The sequence below is a fragment of the Phyllostomus hastatus genome, unplaced genomic scaffold, assembly GCF_019186645.2.
Source record: "Phyllostomus hastatus isolate PE091 unplaced genomic scaffold, TTU_PhHast_1.1 phas_scaffold_78, whole genome shotgun sequence".
NCBI lineage: Eukaryota > Metazoa > Chordata > Mammalia > Chiroptera > Phyllostomidae > Phyllostomus > Phyllostomus hastatus.
Genome location: NW_025334041.1, coordinates 40,949,339 through 40,966,672, shown reverse-complemented (window position 1 = coordinate 40,966,672; position 17,334 = coordinate 40,949,339). Strand labels below are relative to the sequence as shown.

Below are 17,334 nucleotides of genomic sequence, written 5' to 3'. Positions count from 1 at the left end.
CTTTAGATTATGACAATAAGAGAGTGAAAAATTGTACAAGAGTTTGCTGTCTGGGATTACTGTTTCAATGATAAACTATTTCTTTTAGTCATTGAGTCACAGCTACCTTTCTAGAAATTCTGATAGGGCTGCAATTTAACTTAAACCAAAACTGGAAATTTTAAGAATTCTTGTAGGAGGCCATGGATTACATTTTGTGAGTGTGTGGGCCACATCTCCTATGTGAAGATGGAGAAGTCACATATTTAACCTGTTTTCAAGGCTCACTGGTTCAGAAGGTCTGCCATAACATCCTTCAGGTAGTTTTATATCCAGCCGATAACCTGCAAATGCTATGAGCGTAACATAGTGATTATGAAACCAGGCTGTAAGTCAACTTCCTACGGTATTGCACAAGTCACCTAACTTCTCTGTGCCATAATTTCCTCATTTTTAAGAAACAACAATAAGTACCTTCTGCCAAGAGTTTTCATAAAAAATTGATTGATTTTATACATGTAAACATTTGAATGATCAACAGAGAAAGTATTCAATAAACTCTAATTATTACTGTTAGTATTATCAAGTTTCAATGATTAGTTGTAAGGAGATATAGAATTAGATAAAATATATATTTTCCTACTTTTTCCTTTTTTTTTCAATTTAAGGATCTAGATCCCTAAACTTACCAACATGTGGCCCTAAAATATGTGCTCTAATATTCTTGCCATATGATGATAAAATACAGAACGTTTTATGTGGAAGGAATTATTAAAAAGTTAGAAAACTATTTCAGAAGAATCTTGAGAAGTCAATCATGAAAATACACAAGAACAAAAGATGTTGAAAGATCATTGAAACAAGAGAGACTAGACCACAGATCTCTGGAAGTAGGGGGTTTGAGCTGTTGAGCACTGTGCAGGTATGCCAGCCCAGTTACTGAGCCTTGCCAGGTAATACACACAGGTGATACAGTTGGCGGTAGTTGTGCCACTGGCCCAGAAACTGGAAAAGCTTCCTTCAGGAGGAGAGCTGGAAAGTGTGGTGGCATGTCATCAGGAAAAATGTCAGCCCCTGCTAGACCAGAGGTTATTACTGAAATAGGAAAAAAATCCAAGAGCTCAGAACAGGTGAGTGAATGTAGAATCTAACAAATGTCTCTCAAAAGCTGGATAAGTCACAGGTTTCCTTGACTTTGCCTAAAAATCCAGGGTATTTTTAAAAACTTGTTTTTCATCCTATGGAGCAAATTCATGCTTGTGTAATTTTTCCCTAAAGCATCAGGTAGGTTATAACTTACAGTACCTAGCAGATGTTCACTAAATACTTCTTTAATAAATGACTCTCCAGTAAAATACATAGACTAAAGAAGTAAAATGTGACTAAGTTCAAGGCCTGGGGACCAACCACTGCAGTCAGAATCCTGGCCCTGCTATTTCATTTCTATGTGTGCTTGGCAACTGTCTTTATCCCTCTGCTCCAGTGTCTTCATTAGTAAGGTCAGGATGGTAACAATACCTACATCATAGAGGTGTTGTGAGGTACAATTGTTAATACACATCAAATGTTTTAAAGAGTGCCTGTTCTCAAATGACACAGGTTATCTGTTATTATATCTTGGCACAAGGAATCAAGCTTCTGCCAGCAAGATAAGAATAATAATTCCTTACACAGGGAGAAAATATGGAGGACTAAATTTCCTGACTTGTATTTATTAATATATTTAATATTTCATTTATTTTAAATGTAGAATAATCTACTCAAATTATTTGAGCAAGAGAGTAAAATAATGAAGTCTGTTTCAAAGGAAGTATTTTTTTTTTCCATGTGCAGGACAATTTTGGAGTTTGTGAGACTGGAAAACTATGAGATGCTGTTTTAGATATGATGTTGATAAAGACCTGATATGCTAGAAGTGAAAAGAAAGAGTTGATGTGAGGAACACTTAAAAGATTAGAAATGATTTTATATGAAGTTGGCTTGGGGGTAAATGGAAGATATAAATGCCCACCCCCAAAGCTGTAAACAAAAAAGAGGAGAAATATATGAACATGACTTTACTATATTCAGGGAATGCAAAATTTCCTTGGTAGAGAGATTACTTGAGTGTTGACAGTTTACATTTAAATCAAAGCAGATCTGTCCTATGAACATGTAAAATTAGATGACCAATTTGCCATAAAAATATCAAGTCTGCAGTAGAAACTTCCAATTCTTCTCATGAATTATATGAAGTTCTGAGAGTAAGTAGATTGGTCTGAAGACCTATCTGAAGTTCTTATCTGAAATGAAAAGCAAAGCATAGAGATCCATTGATTGTTAGATCCAAAGATGGAAGCTCTGCAATTGAACCTGAAAGTTAGTCATGACGTAGAGGCAACAATGTGATATTGTGGAGAGATTACAAATTTGATCCAGATAATTCTGAGTTGAAATCCCAGCTTCATCACTTACTAAGTACGCTACTTTAAGAAAGCTACCTCATTTTTCCCAGTTTCAATTTCCTCCTCTATACATTGGTTGCATTAAAAGATGTCTCAAAGATGGCCCACCAGCACACAGTGGAGGATCAGTGTGTGCTCCCCTCAGGGGGAAACACTGTTGACCCTTTGTCTCACAATATCACCCTTTCCTCCCTTGTCGAAAGAGCTGGTCTGGGCTCTGTAGCCAGTGAATGGTTTAAATGTGGCCCTGTGACCAGTTACAGTTAGTAAGATTTAAAGAGAACCCTTCTGCAAGGGTATAGAAGAGGCTTCTAGGGTTTTAAAAAGGGGCACAAAAAAACAGGTGTTTTTTTCTACCTCTGGATATTGGTATGTAAGCATATTGTACTTGTAGCAGTTGTAGCTACCTAGCAGAAATTTAGAAGAAAGCTCAGTTCTTTAAGAAATCATTTAGGCTCTGAATTAACACTTGAACTGCTCTACAACTGGACTACTTCTGTTATAGAGTATTAAAAAAAAACCTTGCATTTCTTAGAAACTTTGAATTGAAGTTGTCATTTTCTCTTCCGGAAACCCTTACTGGCTGACACATCTTTGGGTGTTCACAGTTCCCAATTACCATCTTCTCACCCATTCTACCATGATTTGGTTACTTTGGGCATTTTAATAAAATACTTACTTTTTCTTTTTTCCTTTTCTTTCTAATCTATAATGAAGTAAAACGAAGAGTGTGATCTTAGCAGGGGAAATAGCCTCAACTGAAGTTTACTTGCAAGTAACAAACAATTGCAGTTCTCCTCTTTAACTGTTTCATTGGAAAATAATCAATTTCTTGCATTAATTCAAATACTACAGGGGACAATAACTACATTAATTTAAGACCTTTCTGGTCCAGGGATTTTTATCTATTTTTCTGAGCCATAAAGCTATCTTCAAATTTAATTACCTTCAGCTCATTGACAGTTGACAGCTGTTAACCAAGGAAGATTTACTTTAGAAGTGCCCCTGTTGGAAGCCTAGAAGCCAAAGCTATTTAGTTAAAATGCTACTTAAATTGCTGTTAGTTAGCCATAATTGAACTTTGGGGCTTGGGAAAAGAAACAAAACATTTTTTAAGAATTAAGAGATGAGTTCAAAGCATTGAGAATTTTTATCTCTCTATAAAAAGAAGGACTAAAGAATCCAGCATTTGAGTTTGTAGATCCAACTTAAGTCAATGAATGAGTCAATGATTTGGATGTTGTTAGAGAAAATGACTGATTTAATGATGTGGCCACAGTGAGAGAAGGAAATCCCAATGACTGGTTTCCCATCTAGACAAGTGAAAAGACTCGTGCTGGGCTACAGTGCTTTAAATGTTAGTGATGATGTCAAATTTTTTACAGCATTGGAAGTACAACTAGTTGTGTTGTTTCTCAGGACATGCTCAGCTGATCAGAAGGAACTTTGGCTGAGAGTATGTGGTATTAGAAAATGTAGTGGCCCCCAAAGGGCAGTGTAGGTCTCTAAGTCCTTGGGAAAATCTCCTGGTAAACATGATTAAAAAAATACTGCATGCTTCTATCCTGAAATCTACATTTTTGTAGACTTCTATGATGGAAAATTACTGCAATGCTTCCCATGCCAATGATCCCCGAGGGAAAATCTGCAGCTCAATATGCTTACCTGAAATTCATGTATTGACATGGACTTTTCTTTGTGATAGAAATTATTGTGAGCCTTGAGAATTTAACCAAGCTAGAAGAACAATATGATTCCCCAAAATATAGCAATATAAGCTTTGGGGTCCAACTGAAGATAGTCAATATGTTGCCGTAGCAATTACAACATAGTTTGATAAATAGTCATATATGTTGTCTGTAAATCGCTCTTTATCCCTAACCACATTAAGAACTAACCTTTGTTCTCTGTTAAATAAGTCAGTGATCTTAATTTTGAGGTGACTTAAATCAAAAGAATTCATTCACATGCTCAGAAAAGTGATCTTGGTGAAAGAGGGTGAAGAGCCTAGGGTTCTCTTTTTATGAATATATATATATATATATATATATATATATATATATATATACGTGTGTGTGTGTGTGTGTATCAAACTACTAAGAAGGGGAGCTCATTTGCTCTGAATACTAAATTATCTTTAGCCTTTTATAAATTTGAAAAATAGATAAAAGATTACTTGATTGAAAACTCCCAGTGGTCTCTCTATTAGAAAATGTGCAATAGTAACTCGTTAATGTTTAAAATTCATGATGTGCTATTAATTTATGTATTCAATACACATTTATTGAGCTCTTATCACAGAAGGTTAGATACTTTGCTCAACTAAGAGGACACAAATATGAATATACCAAGACTTTATGACAATTCTAAATCTTACCTTACTTTCTGTTACAGTCATGCTTTATTTAGTAATGGAGATAAGTTCTGAGAAATTAGCTTTTAGGTGATTTTGCCATTCTTATACAAACTAGACGGTAAAGCTTATTCCACATATGGCTATATGGTATATAGCCTAGTGCTCCTAGGCTACAAACCTGTACAATAGATTACTGTACGGAATACTGTAGGCAACTGTAATATGATAGCATCTGTGCATCTAAACAGAAAAGACACAGTAAAAGCTGTGCAAACCTACTCACAAATACTGCTGGTGCAAGGGGAGGGCTGAGGAGGCAAGCACCCTGGGAGGGAGAGTAGATGTCAGGAGGGAGGGAGAAAGACAAAGGAGGACAAGAAGGGGAGAGAAAGGGAGAGCTGAGGTCCAAACAGACCCAGGGAGGTAAAGCTTGAGATGAGAAATAATGCAAGGGAGAAGGGGAGAAGAGGGAGGATAGAAAAGGATGGAAGGAAGGGAGAGAGGAAGGAAGAGAAATGATTTTAAGCATAGGACTGCGTGTGCATGTGATGAGTGTGTATGTGGACCCAACCTTTTCTTTCAAAATCACAAAGATTTGTTTATAATCCATTATAATCTTAAGAGAACACTGAGATATATGGTGTGTCTTAGACTGAAACTTCCACCATTATGTGTCACACGACTGCATTCTGTTTGCCCAGACCCCTCTTCCCTGTGAAGTTCTCAATGTGACCCTCAGTTCTCTCTCTCAGGCAGAATGTGCATCTACAGATTTCAAAATTAATCCTTAGGATATCTTTTATTTTAGTCATATCACTACCCACTGAATAATTTCCTCTTCTGGATGTCTTATCTCAGAAGAATTTTAAGTAGGGTGTGCTGAAACAGCCCATCCTCTCCCTGAGACTCACTATTTTCAAACTGGGTTAAAAACTGTACTTCACCTGACCTTTTAGGGCAAACAGGCAGATAAAAACAAGAGCAATGAAACTTCAAGACACTGAAACAACAGCTCCTAATTCCTAAGGCAAAGAGAGCCCAGAAGGCATGCTGTTAAAACCATATTTGCTAAAAAAAAATATAGTTCCAAATATCTACCGCTTGTGGGGTTTACAGTAGGAGTAACTATTCTAAGTACTTTATAAAATTATTTTATTTCATTTATAGTCAAAGCTTTGGTGTTAGGCCTTAACATTATTCCTGTGCTACACGTAAAGGAAATCAAATTCAGCTCATTTGAACAACATAACAAAGATCACACAGTAATGCCAGAAGGAAGTGGCTAGATCCAGGATTCAAAGCAAGGTGAGTTTCTCAATCTGTGAGCTCAGTTGGACAAGACAACTTCTATATTGTTGGGTTTCTACCATGTTCTTTCCCTGCATATGAGTCTATGCTGTGTCAAATGTAGCATAAAAGTGCCTGAGCCTTTCAAATTTTCTTTGTAAGCTTGTGGGCTGAGGCAATGAGGTTAAGGACACTACACTCCAACAACTTAAAATTCTCAGAGATGCTGTTCTCACTAAACCGTCATAACAAGTCTGAAAAGGGCTACACGAGTATGAGATCGGAGATTTGGGCAGAGCTTCATGGGCAAGGTAAAAGGTTCTACTTTTCTATGTTTTTTCATGGACGTATACAATCAGTGAGGTGGAAGCCAAATGCCAAATGGATGAAAGAAAGAATAAGGAAAACAGTTCTATTTAGTGAGTCTGGCCAGGGAAAGGCGACAGTGAACACGGAAGGTACCTGCCAGGCACTGCGTCAGAGGGAAAATTAGCCTCTCCGCAGAAGCTTAGAAGAAGGAGGAGTTTCATCCTGCTGTGCCCCAGAGAGCCCCAGTTGTGGCTGTCTTCCCAGCAAACAGTGCCGCCTTTGCACTCAGAAGATTCATGGCTTGGATGTTAGATAATCATTCTACTTTAAGGCTCCCTTGTCTTGTCTTGGACAGCTTTTCACTATTTTTAGAACAAAATTTGAAGTTCTTAACATGGTCTTTAGGGCCTGCCATGATCCGATTCGAGATGAGCTCATCAGAAAATCTCAATCAATACCGGAATATTTGCTTATTTTCTTTGTGTTCTCACCCGTCTGGTTTTCTTTTCACATCTTCAAACTACCTGCCTTCCTCATTTCTGCCTCAGGGCCTTTGTGCATGTTATTTCTCCTGCTGAAAGAATTCTTCCTGCTTCTAACTCCTACTCACAACTTCAATGTAATTTAAATCCGACTGCTTCATAAAAAGACTTCCTTGATTCTCTAGATGAGGTCAGCTCTCAGGTCTGCTGATACTTGCTCAATTTCCCTTTGTGGTTTTCTCTTCTCTTAAAGAATGTCTGTAAGTAGAAGATCATTTGAAATGGCCTAAAATGCCGTAGATGCGACAGTGGGGAAATACCCTGCATGACTTGCTAAGACCCACTCTCCCTTCTGTGAAGTTTTGCAGTTGAACTGTCTCTGAATATGAGATTAAGTTTTTTGTTCATTCTACCTTTTTTCTGCTATATTGTTTTATAATTTTTTAATCTTGGTAAGTTAAAAATTATGAGCATGATCCAATAAAATGAGAAAAAAATGCTATCAAGTTTCACAAATGGGGCCATTTATGATAATATTTTACTTCTATTAAAAGATGAAGTGGGGAGCCCTAGTTTGGAATTAGCCACCTGGGGATGAAGTTCTGTGGTCATCATTTGCTGATACAGGACTTTGTTCACCCCTTCCTGCCATCACTCCCTTCTATCCTCCATCCTCCCTTTAGATTTTTAATCTATAAAACAAAGGAAGAATGAGATCATGTATTAACCAAAATGACTGCTAATGTTCCCTGCAGCAATAAAAGTGTCCATGAAAATAATTCCTCTTCCATAGTTTATAAGTATTATCTACTGTCACAGAATATCTGTAAAGCTACTACAATCCTCCACATTACTATAAACCTGATAGGAATCAAGGGTCTGTTTAAAAACCTACCTTAGAAATATGACCACAGTAACATAACTGTGTCTTTTCTGGGAACAAAAAATTGAAGCTAAGCTAAAAACTAGTTTTTCTGCCCCCATACCTGAAATTATTCTATTTGTGTTGTGTGGTTCAATAAACTAGACAATTACAAATTCTAACTCCCATCCTCTAAACTCACCTGGGAGGCCGGAAAGCAGGCATCAGAAATGTCTGGTACCAGTGTTTGCAAAGCACCTTGTGAGAGAAGTGGTGCTGGATTCTATCTCAGAGTATGAATGATACACAATTGGGGAATACAGCTAAAATGTCTTGAGAGTCTCAGAAGTGGAAGGAAGTAACTTCTGGAAAGTAGAACCAAATCTGAACCTATTGCTAAGCTGTAGAGGACGGCATGGGTGAGTGTCCCTACTGTCAGGAAGGCCCCGGTTTCAGAGTGTCCATTTGACATGTAAAGAAGGGAAATACACTTGTAGAGGAGAAAACACTTCACCTGACATCTCCAGAGCTCTTGACATTTCTGGAAAAGTTGCTTTGGGGCAAAGTGATCAAAACAGTATGTCAAAAGTGAGAACAGTATTTCCAAGGCTGTCAGCAAAATAAAAGGAGAAAGGCCAAAAAAAGGAGGCAGATATAATAACAATTGGAGCTTGAGAATGGAATGGTGCAAATGAGTGTAATTCTACTAAATATAATATTTGCAGTCACTACAATTGTTTACATAAATTTTGAACATACGAAAAACATTTTCTCAGGTTGTTATGTTTTAATGATAAGCTATATTCCATATGAAAGCAGTTGTTAAAATTTATTCACAGAAAATGAGCTAGGAGGAAACATTTTAAAATATTAATACTAAAAGTCCATGGGTAGTAAGACATAGAAACTTAAAGACAGGGAGACAGTACCTCAGACCAACACATGTGCAGTGGGCAGAGTGAAGGGCTGAAGCCGTTATGCTGCACGATGCTGGCAAAACCCTGGAGCCCCGAGTACAATAGACTCCACACCCCACTGTGAAATAACTTCGAAGTAACTGCACTAAACATTACTTGGAAAGATCCTTACAGTAGCACTTAACATTTGTCTATCACACAATTTATACTATTTGTTGGTTTTCCATGCTTTCGATAAAACTTTGCATACATTGTGGCTTCCAGTAGAAACTTCTACTCAGAGTACTTGATTATAGCAAGAGTTGTAGAAAAGTCCATGTGCTGAGTAAAAGTCTCTTGTGCCATTTCTCCCCCATAAAGTTTTCTGACACTTCATTCCACATTTTCTTTACAATATAAAGATTACATTTTATTTAATATAGCAGGCTCTACACAAATTAAAATATTCTTTGAGCAGTATATATTTACTCATTCATTCAACAGATAGTATATGAGCCAGAAACCAGGTAAAAAGATGAAAATTCTCGGTCTCTCCCCTCAAAATAGACAGTCTAGAATGGAGGCACACACATAACTGCTGTATGGGAAGATGACTCAGGAAGTTAAGGGAACATTAAAGAAGGGAGATAACTCAGGAAGTTTTCCTGGAAATAAGAGGAAAATCTTAGACAGAAGGAAGTGCTTGACCTGATTTCAATACTCAACAAATGTTAGTTGAGCCATTCTATTAAACTAATAATCACAGTAATAAATGCACAAAGTATTGTAAAAGGCAGGGTAAGAGTTCAAGACAAGGGCAGCTGCTCCACATCGGGGGTCAGAAAAAGCTTCTGTGAGGAAGTGTCACATAAGCTGTGACTCGAGGGATAAATATGAGTTAATAAAGAGATACACACACTTTCCAGGGAGTGGAAAGGGCTTGTGCAGAGATCCTTATGTGGAAGATTCAAGGATGATTAGTTTCATAGCTAATAAAGACACAGGTTTGAGTGATTTTTCCTCAGCAGCAGAAGTCAACCAACATGCAAAAATGCAAACTTTCTCAATTGCATACAAGCCACATGAAAGAGTGCAGACTCCTCGTATCACAAACCAAAGTGGCTGGATTTTTCCACAGTTGCCTGAAGTGCCAGCAAAAAATTATGAGAAAGGGCATGGTATCACTTACAAGTTTTTAGCAAGAATTCTGCTAATGACACAATCTCAAGGGTGTTATTTTATGATACAGCAGTAAGTGAATAAAGTAGAATAAAATATTTGAATAACTAAACTATAAGATGTCTGTAAAAGAATAAGTATGAATAGACAAAAATCTTGGAAAAGTTCAACTCAACATTCTCCTTCACAATGTGTTCAAATAAAAGTAACAATTGGATAATACTGATGGCTCCATTCAATATTCTGTCAGTTATAAAACTTATAATTACTTTTTTTATAAAGATTTTATTTATTTATTTTTAGGGAGGGAAGGAAGGGGGAGAGAGAGAGAGAGAGAGAGAGAGAGAGAGAGAGAGAAACATCAATGTGCGGTTGCTGGGGGTTATGACCTGCAACCCAGTAATGTACCCTAGCTGGGAATCAAACCTGGGACACTTTGGTTCCCAGCCCGCCCTCAATCCACTGAGCTATGCCAGCCAGGGATCTTATCATTACTCTTTAACCAAGAATCAGGCAGTGCAAACTTTCTTGACAGGCCTTTATGGCTTAAGTATAGTCTCATACAGGAGTCTGTTGCACTGCACCTAACCAAATGCTGAACTAGACAATAAAAGAAATATCAATGATCACTAACTGAAAATCAGCTATATATTGCCAATATTTTTTGATCACTAAATTCTCTTGCAAAGATGGGAGGCCATCCACAACTTTCAGTAAGACAGACTATTTGGAATTTAACCCTGTTCCCCCCAGCAACCGAAATTCTTGAACTCTGCTTTTGCTTAATACATTCTTAAACCCCTTTTCATTTGCACACAGGACAAATATAATAAACTATATACCATAAAATCTCAAATCTAAAGAACCAGGTTTTATGCGCAAAGCAATACAGAGATGTTTTCTTAAAGAGACAGCTATTTTATCTAAACATTTTTTAAGTCAACATAACTCATTGTTTAGCCTAGTTATGGCATTTGGCTTCAAAACAAAGAAACAAGTTTGGGGAATTGTAGGGGAGAGTGGAGACATGTTCATTTTACTTGAAGCACTTCGTCAGTTGTTCAATGCAGAAGCCCCCTTTTGTTCTTTTTTCTTGTCTCTCTCTCCCCTCACATTGTCTAAACTACAAGGTCAGTGACTCTGCCCTGCTCAGCTGCTGGAGAGGAGATTTAAACAGAGCCATCGGAGTGTGCCTCTCTACATAGTATTAGAGCTTCCCTTTGATTCTTTCAAGAGAAACACAAAGGATCCAGCCATGTTTTCTACAGTTTTAGAAAACCCAAGACTCATCCTATATACAATGGCTTTCAATGCATATGCAAGCCATTTTTCTTCTTCTTTTTTTTTTTTATCCTGGGTTGGGAAACCATTTGTTTCCAAATATCACATGATGATATTTTAAGATGGAGTGGCTGCAGCAACACTCAATCTTTCAAATGGGGACATCAGTGCTGCACATTTCTGCTCTTTCTCTGGAAACATAATATTTATCATTCCTGCATGTACTTCAAGGAGAATAGCAGAATATGAACGCAAAGCTTACTTATTTTACAAAATGCTATTGCCTCCATGAGGCAAGTGTTTGCCAAGACTTTCTGTAATATATCAGGGTAAAATAAAATCTTTTGGTGGAAACACAGTGTACCTAAAAGAGGAAGTAACATGCTATTAGGAACCAAGTTTGACCTGAGTATTAACAGCTCCCAGTTGCCTTTTTAACATCGAAGGAAGTTTCATTCTACTGATTTATAGCCATATTAATCCTTGAATCTCAAAAAAGCAAAACATATTTTATGAGGCAAAATGACAGGTGTAGATAGTTTGGATGGTGTTATTTGAGGATTTCATATTACACAATTTAAGTGACTTAGCAAGATTAACTTAAATCAAACAAGCCACTTTATGCCCTAAATCCCAGAGAACAGATAACAGGTTTCTAGTTAGGAATTTGCTTTTGGTTTCTCTTCATCAAAGAGGCATGAAAGATGTATTTCCCTAATTTTAAAACTTTGTAAACTTTCTTACTTATAATATTAAGTGTAAAAATAGCCAAGATTGTCTTTTATATCCAAATAAAAAAATCAATTTAAGCTAGTACAATTCAAGTCCAAAAATCATTTTCACCCAACACTTACAGGTAATTAACATGAAACTTTGTGGCTGATTTTTAACCTAATGAATTTCTCTGGAATCTAGTCCAGTGTTTGAAGGCAGAGAGATTTATACTCAAATCTGGGTACTACATCTAACTAGCTATGTGGCTTTAGGCAAATTACTTAAATTATTAATGCCTAAGTTCCCTTACTTGGATGATGGAAATAATACCTTTCTCATGACACAATTATGCTAATTAAAGAGAAAATCAGTGCGAAACACCTGGAGAATAGCGGCTATTGCTCATAATTTTTAGTCTCCATGTCAAGATGGGCGCTTCAATTTTAAACAGGATGTCTGCACACTGTCATAGCTTTAGGGCATCACTCTGCAGTTATTTGCTGAGCTAACCCTGCTAAATAAAGTGTGATGAACTGATGTCTCATTTGTACTGAAATATAATCTAGGTATCAATAAAAATAGTTAATGCTGTCTTAAAATACTAGCAAGAAATAATTTTTATTTCAAATACAAAAGAAAATAATAAAAAAGAATACAACTCTCCTCAATCTTTATCCCTCCTGCCTCTCTTAAATTACCACTTATACCTTCTAATAGTTCTTGAGAATATAAAGTACCTATCAATTTACTAAGATAGTAAATTAATCTCATACCAATCCTATGCACTATATCCTATTGTTTTTTGCTTTAAGAATATGAAAAAACTGAAGCGGAATCTTGGGTAACTTTCCCTAGTTTCGAATGTAAGTCTGTGTGACCCCAAGTTCATGCTCTCAAGCCCTTTGTGGAGTATGAGAACACATTTGGTGGGAGGACTTGGTCTCCTTCATTTTTTCCTGAGTGTAATAGTGGTTTTCAAAGGTGAACACACATAAGAAATATGTGAATTTCTTATTAAAAACAAAAATGTCTACAAATAAAAATAGTTCCTTCCAGAAACACTTACTCAAAAGGCCTTCTCAAATCTGTCTGCTGAACACACCAAACTTGCTGCAGTAGCAGGGCAGCTGCTGAAGAAATTAACCTGGGCTGTCTCCTACTTAGGATTTGGATCTCAGCTGGCACCTCGTTCAGGAGGATATCCTCATCCACCTTCTCTAGCAGATCCCCTCCCTTATTCCCCACGTCATCACCCAATTTTATGATCATGAAGGCTTTAGCATTGATTTTGGATTTAAGGCTAAAATTTACTTTAAATATGTGATTTGGGGTAGAATGAATATCAATGTGTGATTAGTAGAATGGTTTTTAAAATATATATATTAATGTATCAATTTTGATATTGGATTTTATTTGAAACCATCTGACAAAAATTTCAAGATCCTACAAAAAATAGACTTGTTGTTCTTTACAAAGTCTTGTAAAGATAAAAGATTATACATATATACTTTTGCCCAATTCTTCTCTTTCTACAAAAAAATGTAGTCTCAAAAATGTACGAGATGGAAACAGGGAGAGGGACCGAAGCCCTATACACAGCTGTAACACTTGTGTACAAAGCTTTCTCCTCAGTTTTTGGTACAGGTGAGCCCTAACTTGTACTTAAACATGATCCAAAAATTCATAAGCAAGTCAATAATTTGACGTTTGAAACGAACTTTTCCTTTTCAAAAGAACATTATAAGTTGTCCTGAGACCCATTTTCCCTGCACAACCCTAGCTGACTATCATGTTGCTATCATTAATGATGATATTGAATCAAATGTTTGTCCAATTTTACTTTCTAAATTTTACATAAATTATCATTTATCTTCATTACAGTCCTACAAGGTCTCTAGTGGTTCATAGCATGGGCCCTGGGGCCAGAGTAAACACTCTACTTGCCACTTAGTCCTTGTGTTATCTAGCAGTGTTACTTAATTTCTCGGAGCCTCAGTTTACTAATCCATGAAATGGAGATAATATTATCTATCTCATGGGTTTGTTGTTAAGTAAGGTAATATATTAAAGCAGTTAGAGTGGTTATAGGCATATTATATTGCACAGAACATATGATCTATTATCATTATTCCTATTTTCAAAAATTAATGGTAATATCCCTCGGAGAGGTCAGACATCTTTCTCAAGGTCATACAATTAAAAATGACCAAAGGGAGAAAACTGAAATTAGGTCTTTCTGGCTCTAGCACCACTGTCCTTTCTGATACACCACACCATCTTTCTTTATCGTCAGGACCCACCCAACCATCAATGGACCACCTTTTTGAGAAATGAATGTAATGTGTTAATTTAGCACATTGTTGAAGTGATAGTCAACATATATAACACAGCCACCATGAAAATATCCCTCTAAATCTATCTGGTTTGTGGAAACATATTTCTCTTTTTCAGAGAGTTTAATTCCCTCTCTAATGGAGAAGCAGAACTTTCCAAATGAATTCAAAACTCAAAATGTAAAACAGATCAGTGAGAAACAGCTTTTGTTGAATCTCCAGTAGGAGCTCCCAAACTTTGTCCAGCTTCTCTCCCTTCACTGTGTACAAAGTACAGCCACACCCCTCTGCTTTTCATTCCCAGTCTACAAGGGATTCCTGGTCCCTACTGTTCCCTCTCAGAAATGGAAAACTACTGTGAGTCAAAAGCTGTCAGGAAGTTTGAAAATGGAGACAAAGCTCATAATTTCTGAGGATACTAGAAATTTGACTACACTCTCGGTGGCATCTTTAGATCTCTTTGAACATACATTAGCTGGACATCACTAATCTAACTGCTGTGGAGAATACCATAAAAATTAAAAAATAAAGTATGTCTCCAGAAGCCTACAGTCTTGCAGGATAGACACACTATGTTTATGGTAATATAATACATATGGTATGTTTATGGTAATATAATACAAGGCAGTATAAGATAACTGCTCTTAAAGAAAGGTACGGAATGGCACTGGCCTCCATCATCAAACCTATAAAACAGGAAATCATTCTCAATTCCTTCCTCACAGGCAATCAATAAGTTGCTGATTCTTACTGATTTACCTCTAAACTGTCTCTCAAGATATGAATTTCTTCTGCATCCCACACAAACATCACTCTTTAATTCTAGACACTTGTCATCTCTGCCTGGATAATTGCTGGAGCTAGATAACTGCCCTTCCTGCCTGCAGTCTTTTCCTTTGTTCAAACACTTATGGGATGTTGTGGAAACACAGGCTCTGTGCTGTGGCAGCAGTCTGTGTGGGGGGAGCTGGGGATCCAAAGACTCTGATCCTACCTACCCTACAGTCAGGTGGAATTCTCTTACAGCTTCATGCTTCTACCTGAGTTAACTACCATCCAGAAGCTCAGCGTGACGATGTCTTTTAAACACACACTTCTGTCACACTTTAAATCTATGCAGTCAATTCCTACTTCCTAAACTGCTAGTTCGGTGCTTGTTAGAAACCATAGGGCACTTTAAGAATCTAGCAAATGTTATGGACTTTCTTTTCCTCAAAAATTATACTGATGATAATCATAAAATGCTTATGAAACTTTAGAGTGTCACTGATAGTCTAGAATTCATTCAACTCTCCCTCCATATTTGATGAGCGGGTCCATGCCCCCCATGATAAATGTCCAACTATGAGGACAATTCCGTGCCTACAAATACGTCAAGAAGTGGCCTTCAGGACCTTTTACTTATTTCTTCAGCCCCGACACTTGATGTTTCCTCCTGCAATACAGCTATACCTGTAATGTCTAAAATCATCTTACTACCTCATGGTTCTCAGCTATGTTCATACTAGTCTTTGACTTACCTGTGTTGCTAACTTTTCCATGTTTTTAATTCTTAACCAGTAATATAATTTCTGTAGTCTTTCACAATTCACACTTTCTCCTGTGAGAAATGAAAATAAAGACTTAACCTTTATTAATATACTATTTTACTGGCACTGAAATGTGTTTTAATTTTATAAATGCAATTTTTGCACTATGAGCTTTACATATGTATTCATAAATATTCATATTTCTTTAAAAATCTATTACTTATTTTAGAAACTTCTGAGATACATTAAAAAGACTAGAAGACTGTATCTATTCAATGAAAATTGTTTAAGTTGATGGGCAAAGTCTTCAATTTTCAACCCAATTGTGGTTGAAAAAATTAAAAAAAAAAAAAACAGAAGAGACTAGTTGTTGTTTTTCCCCCCTTTTCTGAAAGTAGTAAGAACAAATTCAACTGGCATCCTCATTTTGCTTGTGGAGCATTTAGGACAGTGAATTAACAATGCAATTAGTCAGAAAGCCTTGTAATACTGAGCAACCTATACTTGGCTTCCTGAGGCAGCAGGCGTGAGAGCCTCTGTGACTGCAAACAGCAAGGTGGTGGTGTGGAAAGCATTCACTAGACAGAGAGCCAGTAGCAGAAACACAACAACAATCTCTTTCTTATAGCCACCTTTCTACTCTTGAGCATATTGTCTCACTTAGCCTTGATGTTCGCATCTGTAAATAAAAGGTTTGAACTAAATACCAATAAGATCCTGTCTAGTATTGTTCTTTTCCACTTTAAAATTTTATAAAAGTACCCTGTACTCTACCCCTACATAAACTGAAATCTTCCCAATTTTATCTATAATTTGCTCTTGCTTCTTTCCTGATATTATTTCCTTTCTCAACGTGCAACTAATCCTCACGTCTATGAAGTTGGTGCATAATTTCTGAACAGTGGTTAAGCACATATACCTAAAAACATTTTGGCTCACATATTTCTAGTTGGCTTTAAATTGATACTCAGAATACAGAATAGTTATCTGTATTAACACAGATAACTAAATTTGGGGGGAGGGAAACTGTTTCCAGCAATATTTTCTTTTGGATTTTGATTAGAACTATGCTCACTTTCTGGTGTCATAACTAAACTTGAAGCTATATTTTTTGACATTAGGAGGGTCATGCAATCTCTTGATTAAAATCCTCTGTCTCTAAAGAGTACAATAGTAAATAATCCCCTTTTTTATCTAGCACTGGTATGTTAAATCAAGCAATTAAACTTATTATTTATTAGATAATAAACTTACTACCTCCACGTCTCCATACCCTGGATATACAATAGTACTCAAACTCAGCTCATGGGGCACGGTCAAATACTTCTTTTCTTAATACATTTGGCAGAGGTGGAGGGGGTAGAATAGTCTTTTCTGAGATAAGTTTAAAACAACTTCTTATCCCTATAGTTTTTGATGTTTTTTTTAATTCTTCAAGGAATTTCTACTATTTCCATTTCTCTTTTAAGAATATTTAGAAAACATGGGTAAAACAATTTGAGTCCAAAGCTTTCTTCAAATCCAGTGTTTTTTCTTGTCTCCTCTCCTTTATCTATTTTAATTTAGTGTTTCTTTCTTACATATAATTTATGCAGCCTATCTATTTTATAGAAGGTAGTCATTTTCATTCCATGTTTTCTTCTCATTTATTTAACCTGTAATAGGTCTGTTTATGAGCTTTTG

General features: G+C 36.5%; 1 protein-coding gene across 1 annotated transcript in view; it reads right to left on the bottom strand.

Moving 5' to 3' along the window:
* SEMA3C (semaphorin 3C) overlaps window positions 1–17,334 on the bottom strand; it is a 172,734-nt gene that overhangs the window by 91,549 nt on the left and 63,851 nt on the right. The gene's annotated exons all lie outside the window — the stretch shown is intronic.